This window comes from Eptatretus burgeri, chromosome 11 (assembly GCF_056783735.1).
Source record: "Eptatretus burgeri isolate ZD-2024b chromosome 11, Ebu_testis_v1, whole genome shotgun sequence".
Lineage (NCBI taxonomy): Eukaryota > Metazoa > Chordata > Myxini > Myxiniformes > Myxinidae > Eptatretus > Eptatretus burgeri.
The window spans coordinates 89,446,852-89,455,306 of record NC_140971.1 but is presented as its reverse complement, the minus strand read 5'-3'; the positions used below and the strand labels follow the sequence as shown (position 1 = coordinate 89,455,306).

The 8,455-nt window shown below is 46.5% G+C and overlaps 1 protein-coding gene and 1 long non-coding RNA gene across 5 annotated transcripts in view; one reads left to right on the top strand and one right to left on the bottom strand.

The window, feature by feature from the left end:
• The window catches only part of LOC147017591 (uncharacterized), a 66,688-nt gene extending 62,298 nt beyond the window's left edge, over nt 1-4,390 (bottom strand). Inside the window, exon 1 of one of the 3 annotated variants that reach the window (XM_085847325.1) lies at nt 1,970-4,390. The gene's annotated coding sequence lies outside the window, so the exon portion shown is untranslated. The remainder of the gene's footprint in view (nt 1-1,969) is intronic. The other 2 variants (XM_085847327.1, XM_085847328.1) reach the window with 2 other exon arrangements.
• The window catches only part of LOC147017590 (uncharacterized), a 6,306-nt gene extending 1,209 nt beyond the window's left edge, over nt 1-5,097 (top strand). For both annotated transcript variants that reach the window (XR_015049559.1, XR_015049558.1), the window contains exons 2-3: nt 2,582-2,680; nt 4,696-5,097. This is a non-coding gene — a long non-coding RNA (uncharacterized LOC147017590). The remainder of the gene's footprint in view (nt 1-2,581; nt 2,681-4,695) is intronic.
• The last annotated feature ends 3,358 nt before the right edge of the window (nt 5,098-8,455 follow it).

Here is an 8,455-nt window from a genome sequence, read left to right as displayed (position 1 = left end):
GGTAAGAATCTGGCTTGGACCTTCCCGCTTCGTGCGGTTCTCGACGATCTGGCCCAGCGGGACTCGAACCCGCAACACGATGCCGCTCCAAGCACCATGTATGGAGGGTAGCGTCGGACGCTGGCACGCTCCACTGGCAAAACAGGCGACGAGGCAGGCAAAGCAAGTCAGCTAGGCAGGCAGGCAGGCAAGCGATTCTCCTCCTGCTCACAGGCAGGCGATTCACGGCGGGAAGACTCTCTCACCGGGTCGTCCCCACACAATTATTCCTCCTTCTTGACAGGTGGGAGGGATCCGTCTCGTGTCATTCCCCTCCTCATTGGACAGGCGTGTCGGGCAATCTCCCGGCTACCCGAGATTGGTCGGGGGGGGGGGGGCGCTCATGTCTCCACCCCTCGACCAGGAAGTCGAGCAGCAATATGTTGCATTGGCTCCCCATTGGCCGAGAGGGGGCAGCCGTACTCGCACCCCTCCGATTGGCTGAGAGGGGCACCATGCCCGTATTTGGAGCGAAATCCAAGACCCCAACGTCCAAAGAAACCCCGCCTGTCACAATGGACTGTGCTTGCCTGTGCTTGACTGTGCTTGTCCGCCCATGGCTGTGCTTGACACGCATGCGCGTGGGAAAGGCCGATGGTGAAGAAGTGAAGATGGGCATTGTTGTTGTTGAAGTTTAAAATGTAAAAATCCTAACTATAAAATAAAAACAATGTCACCCGCAGGGTGACCCGTATCTTGCCAAAAGGTGACCACGTGTGACTTCTTTAAGGTCACACTGAGGTGAACAGAGTTGCTATCCACCAGGAGCGACTCCTTGAGGAATATCTGCCTACGAGAGATTCCGATGAGAATCGTTCCACAGAGTAACCATGAAAAATATGCATTTGCCTCATAACGTCACCAAATGACGTCATAATGTCTCAAGCTTGACATATCTAGAAAGCACTCATCGAGGTGTTCCATTTGAGGTACTACATGATATGGTTCCTAAAACTTGAAAATTTGACCTTGGGGTCAAATATGTTTGACCTCAGGCGCTAACCATGAAGGTCAAGGCCAATCGCCACCAAAAATTAATCAGCTGAGCGCCAGACCATGAACTATATTCCCATGAAGTTTGAAGACGATCCGATCAAAATTACTCAAAAAATAAGGGTTTCGTCGACTCACCTGATTTGCGACAAAGTGAACTTGACCTTTGACCTTGACCTTCAAAAATTTGTGCGCTGAAAGGGACCTCTATAGGCCTCTGATATGCGAAGTTACAAAAATTTCCAATGATAACTGTGCTCTGCAGAATTTTTTATACGTGATTACAGACAAACAAACAAACAAACAAACAAACAAAAAAAAACAAACAAAAAAACATACAAGCTGACGAACATATCTTGCAAAAACTTCGTTTTGGCAAGATAATAACTCACAGCGCACGTACAATTAATCACCCATTGAACATAGGATGGGACCCTAACTAGAAACATACTTACTGATATAGCTGATCTGTAGGACCTGGCTGTTGTGTGCAGTAAGCTTCCAAATTAGCAACACTACCCCCTAACCATTTTTACAGACTCGTCCCGAGTCGTCAAATTTGCGTGACCAGCATGTGTAAGTTTTCCCCGAGTACGATTTACCTATGGATCCCTGAGTGCGACATTTTTTCATACATGTCCCAAAAATAAATTACCTAGTGCGCTGTGTAACTAAACTATCAGACTCACACAGACGACTTAACTACATTGCCGGGGTGAAGACAAACAACAGGTGGGTCAATAACTTATTTACATTTTCTACTATTTACACTAACCATGGCCCAGGACATGTTATCTGTGGGAAAGAAGCACAGCAAGTCAACAGTCATTTTATGTGGGTGAGTGCACAGCAGCTGAAGATCAGTCGTCCTCAGGGCCTGCTCAAAAGGTCTCCCTTGGGTGTTCCTTTCATACCCCAGCGGCTGGAGGCAACTCACCTTAATACGGCAGGCCATGCGCCGTCCCACAGGCCATTTGAAGTGGCCTTTATGCAAGAACCGGGAGGTAACCGGCTGCTCAATGCAGTCCCTGGCTCCTTGTGAATGGATGGAGATGGACTGGATGCAAAACACACAGAATGATGAATGATGGGGCTGCCTGCAGGGCAGTCCTTGCAAAACACTTGCTGGATGATCCTGGCGCACATGGTGGAATGGTTGACACAAGGGAAATGCAACAATGGCGAGCAGGCATGGGGTAAGGCAAAGGCAGGCAAATGAAGGCATGTCAAACGTGGACCAGGCAGATGCAGCACAACAAGCCGGCATATGAAGCTGGCCGGCCTCTGGTATTGACCCGTGAGGTTCTGTGGAGGGAGTGCGGTGGTGCCGGCCGCTCCGAAAACGGGCTCGGACCTACCCTACTTTCTCCCCCCCAACCTATCATCTTTGCCTGTCTTTGTCCATACCCACTCCCTTAGTTTGCAAAAAGAAAACAAAATTTAGACCCCTTTTTATTTTATTTTATTTTTTATAATTCTAAGTGTCCCTAACCCTCCTACTGTCTTTGTCCGGCTAACCTATCCTGTCCATCTACTCCCAACCCCTAAGATCCTTTTTTGGAGGGGAATAAGGGAGAGACCAGTGTCCTGCCTCGAGACCCAACAAAGCCTCAGAAAAACCTCCACAGAGTTCAGCAATCTTCCCAAAGTGAGTCCAGCGGCCGACAGAGAGTGAAGGGATGGATGGTGCGAAGGGGTACATTTTTTTTTCTAACTCCCCTAGCATTCATTACACTTTAAACTATCCCTGGGGCTTTTCAACACGCCTGTCACTTTAAACTATCAGTTCTAATAACCACGATTCCCGTCGCCTGTGTTGGTGTCCATTATAAATTTGGGCCTTGCCCGCAAATTTTCTCTCGTGCCCTTGCACAATTTCATAGCTGGGCAGCGTGGCTCACTTGGCAGGGATTTCCCTCATGCCGGACTTGAACTACGACACCCCCGGGCCCTGAGGCTGTCTCCGAGTCTACCTGCTCCCTATGAATGTGGGGGGTTGCCCTTCCTGGCATTACCCCCCTCCAATGCCCACGTGGCATTTTGGTGCTCCGGGTCCCGTTCCGTGCCCACAACACTATCCCGGTCCCTTGGCCTACTCTGGCCAACTAGTCCGGTGCCCGGGGTGCCCTCCACTCAATACCCACCTTTCAAAAGCCACGCTCCCAGGGTCCAGACGGTCAATGAACTCTTGCACCCCTCCAAATGGGTTTCGTGCCTTCATACACCACCAACACAGAACGACCTCCTTTTGGTACATTTAACTAACCCACTAACTAACATTACACTGATCCCGGGGTCCTTTGGGTGAGATTCACTCCTCCCCCCAATTATTCATTCGCACCATGCATTCCACATTCACTCCATTCACACACTCAGGCCCGCTGACCCATTAGTGTATGTTGTTATGTAGTAATTCATATAATGGTCAACTTTTCATATAGAATCTGGAAACCTGTGTTTTTTCACTTCCAAAGATCACATAGGATGACAAATCAGCTGTTTCCAATTTTCACCAGGGGTGTTGTCTGGCTGTGAAAAGTTTGTGTGTCAGCTGTTCAACTCTGGGTTTGCATCAGCCAAGGCACTGAGGTGGCACATGTTGAAGCAACTGAAGGGTAACCAAGGTGTGGAGAAGCTACTTCCGACTCAAGGATGTATCACTGAGCATATATTGCGCGCACACCTACAAGCCAACATATGGTTGCAAGACTTAGTAGCTGTACCAATTCTACTGGATCCTGTTACTCTGGGATGGCAACAACTGGAGGACGGCCACTATGTCCCAGTTGTCTCAAAAGTTCCAGCAGCACCGGAGGTTGTGGTGGAACTTGTGAAGTGTTCCTGTGTCGCCAGTAAGTGCAGTGGACGGTGCTCTTGTAAGGCACATAATCTAGCCTGTACAGAGCTCTGCAAGTGTGAAGGAGCTGAGGACACATGCAACAATGTCGCAATCAATGAGAATTCAAGCGATGAGGAAAATGAGGACTTGGATGACTAAATAATTATATATGCCTAAGCATCTTTGTGTTTTGTATTTGCACATCCATTCAAATTGTATGTTCTCAGTACTACAGAACGTCCTTTTTGTGCATATTTGGCTGTCATCTTTTGGGGGGTTCGTAAATAATGCCTAACTGGGTTAAATTTAGCTGAACAGATATTTTTTATTATCTCTGAATGTGCAAAAATGGGTAAAATATGGCGATTTCTCAAATTTTGGATTTTGGTGACTGCTTATGAATAAAAAAATTGGAAACAGCTGTTTTTGTGTTCACTGTAAACATAGGAAGTGAAAAATTACAAGTTTCCAGATTCTATATGAAAAGTTGGCCAAATTACACAATGACATACACTACATACTCATTCATCACACATTTTCATTTTTCAATTCACACCAACATTCCAACACTGCCATTCTGCGAACTAAATTCCCCTAGCTAACTCGTGCTCCCCGTCATCCCTTAAACTAGTGCACGTTCAATTTAACTCTACTGCTAAGCTATGTCCCCACTATACATTCCATGTCTGTCCATGTCCCCGAAATCCATTTCCCATTCTAAACTAAATTCCCACTAACTTGTTCCACGGGCCCCATGAGGAACTGTTCCTGCCCAATGAGGCCGGTCTATCTAACACTAAACTATTTCTCCTTTGCCCAAGCAGGATGCTTGCAACATCCTGGCCGGGGCCGTGTACTTGGTGTCGTGACTCTTTCACCCGGCCGAGTATGATGACAGAGTCGAATGAAGATTCTCGAATGATACGGTTTATTTCAGAAGATAGCATTACGCATGCGGGATGCGACGCAACGACCACAATGAACAACGGTGGGCCTCCGAATCACATCAAAGTTCATACTACAAGCACACACTTATATATTTTCTATCCCTAGGCGGAGTTTTAAAGGGGAACCAAGTGTGGACTAAAAGTGTGGACCAAGAAACAAAGGAATAGAGAAATAAAGAAATAAATGTGGCAGTTGGCTCCTTTCTCCCCCTCCCTCGGGCCCTTGAGGTCAGACCCCAGATCTTGCAACACAGCAATCTTTGCACATACCATTCAAGCCCTCCCACCCTTAAGCTGCTAATCATCCCTGACACCTGTTGATAAAGCCTTCGCTGTTCCCAGAACTAACTGTGGGAGGTGGGCTGTGGAATGTAGGATGTAAAGCAGATAAAGCATGAACAGTTACACCCAAGGACATGCAGCTTGCCAGCCGAACGAAGGCAGGACGAGCACTGGGACTTGGTTGCATTTTGCACTGAAGGCTTGTTCAAAATACATTTCCAGCATTTTAAGGGACTAGCTTGGATTCTAACAGCCAGCTAAAATGCAATTAGTAAATGTTCTGCTATGGGCCAAATATGACCATTTGTACCACCTCATACTACTTCTCACATTCCCTCCTTGGTCATATTTGACCATACCCAGCCATACCCGATACCCACCAACCGAGTGGATCCCTATTTGGTTCCTGTAGCGGCTATCCCTAGGCCCCCGCACCTGCCAAACGGGATTTGCGAATGCCGTGGATAGCCATCAACATTCCCCAAATAAGAAATCCCCAACTGCCGGTATTCCAGGTTAGCCTCTGTTGCCTTTTTGTCCTGCCTTCTGCCACATGTCTCCCATTAAATTTTGTTATATGAATTTTATGTTAAGTCCACACAAGATTAAATGCAATAATGATTTTACATAAACATTAACTGCAACGCTAATTTCCACAAAGCACGAACACTAACAACATAATAGGTAATTCTTCAAAAGAAAAATGACAACAATAACAGCAACAATAATGCAAATGTAATAATGTGTAAGCGAGCATCAATGTGAACACTCAAGACGTGGTGTAAGCTCCATTCTCATCTTGCGCTAGAAGGCAAAAGCAACACGCACTCTCTCCTGTGTTAGTCATCTGTTTTAACAAAGAGGAACGGTTGGAGACCCTGGCCTAGATCCACATGTATGACGTCTAGCTGGGGTCCCATATGGAGGCCCTGGTCATCTCCCTCCTCATCTCGGGCCGAATTGTCCTCGTCAGAGAGTTCGCTGTTAATTATTATCATGGCCTGGGTGAGGAGTGAGGCTGAGCAGCATTTCTTTAGAAAAATGGTAATGAGACATTTGATCAGAAATACTCCAAAAATTACCACTACGATGATTAAATGCGCTGACTCTATTAGGCGCAGCAACCAACCTCCCCAGCCCTGGAAGATCGACTTCCACCATGCGTAACCCCCTTCACGTTCCACTCGATCGCTAGTGAGAGCTTCTACCACCTTTTTAATTTGGGCCACGGCACGATTAGTTATGTCAGTAGAGTCCAGAATCCAGACGCAATATTCTCCTTCAATCATCCCGCATACCCATCCTTGTTCTGCCAAAAGCATATCTAAAGCTACTCTATTCTGCATGACCATGGCGTGCATTGATACTAACATGCCTGATAATTCCATATAGTAAGCCATGGATGTATTAGCTACATATTCTAAAGCTTGTGAAAGTTTATCTATCCTAACGCTATCCCATATTTTTACAGACACTTTACCACTATTATAATCTAGTCTTGGCTCATCACTCAGAGTGGTGGCTTGGGATCCTAGAGTCCCGAGCTCAAATCCCATTTACCACTGTACCAACCCCAGAGGGCTGACTCAGCCCGTAGCTAGAGGAACCACATCAGCGGCACAGCCATGCCCCAACCAATGATGCAAGCAACAGCCAAAACAAGCAGCACACCTTCTACATTACTGTGAAGACTTTCTTTTTAATGGTACCTCTGTACAGGGCACCCACCATGAATAGAGCTTGCAGGACTGGAAGTTGCTCTGGGTGCGTGGTGAGTGGATGTGAAGGCCGAAGACATAACTGTACACTACTGTAGATTTTGATCAGGCAAGCATACCTTCCATCCATCTCCTTGTCTGACGGCCTCTAAAGTGTTCCGGTTTTCATTGCCCCCATCTTGTGGTTCTGGGGCGCATATCAGTCTGGTCAGCATTTTCCCTAGCTCCGCTGCACTATGTCCTTTACTAACTGCCATTGAGACGTGTGGTGTAAGTCTTTCTCTGTGTTTCATTAACTCGCGCTCGCTGGTGGCTAGTTTCACCTCTAGCGCTGCTCCTTCCTTCCCGATCCATAAGTTGGTTGTCCTCAGTATGCGTGTGGCGGTGTAATCTCTACGCACCTTGTCCGAGTGTCTCTTCCCTCCTGTGACACAACCCGCAATCAATAAACTACCGGTCCAAGTTCAGCCATCATGAGGGTCATTACTTCATCTTGTGATCCGAGTGGTGCATCTATATTAAAAAAAAAAAACCCATCTTCATTCCACGTTATGGTGCACCCCATTCTGCAAAACAAATCTCTTCCTAACAGATTCATCGGAGTGTGTCTAGCTATCAGAAATGCATGTGTTCCCTTCAGGGGACCAACTTCAATTCGTAATTTTTTTCTGAAATCGGGATATCTTCTTTCCGTCCCGAAACCCCCATCACTCTCACCGAATCGCCTGAGAACGGCAGGTTCTTTCGTTCCACAAACGATGGTTCTATCAGACTACACTTCCACTTTTACCTTCCAAAACTGCTTTGACTTTTCCTCTCACCTTTAACTCTGCTGTGATTGACACCTAAATGAAGCCATATTACAATTTATTAACAAAACTATGAACGAAAGAATTGTTGACAGTTTCAATGCCTCTGCTAACGCTACTACCATAACTGTCATGAACTGTATGGAAAATCATTTAGTTTTTTTTCCCGTCCATCTATATATTACGTATGCAATTTGTATTTTATCATTTGTTTACCGGAACAAGGCTTGTCCCAACACGGAAGCAAACCCAATGTTAATTACCACTCATGCCCCATCGAAGCCCTCACCAAGGATTCCCCGCACCTCACTCCGCTGGTGCTTCCCAAATCCAATGAATTTATCCTGACAGATAGAGGCTCATATAAAGACAACAGACATGCTTTTCTGTCCGCTTCCATACAAACAGCTCGATCCCGACAGGCAGAGAACTGGAACGCTCCCTTGACAAGGCCCGCGATGGCTGCGTGTTCAAAGAGCACGAGCCCCACCCGTAATTTCCCCCCAAAACACCTCTATCCTGATAAGTGCATAGCTTGCCAAACGTCCCTGTCCTGGTTCTTGGATGTCTGACATGTAAAACAAGGACAAATGTGTCCAAGAGCCGCGTCCTAAAGGTTTTGTCTTCACCAGAAGAACAAGAAGAAGAAGAAGAAGAAGAAGAAGAAGAAGAACAAGAAGAACAAGAACAACAACAACAACAACAACAACAACACGGAGCTCTCTTAGAGCCAGCGCTCGCTACGCAAGACGCGGCTAAAAAGATAAACCCACTTTAAATAAAATCCGTTCCTTGCTCAAAACAAACGAAGCATTTAAATCCCCCTGA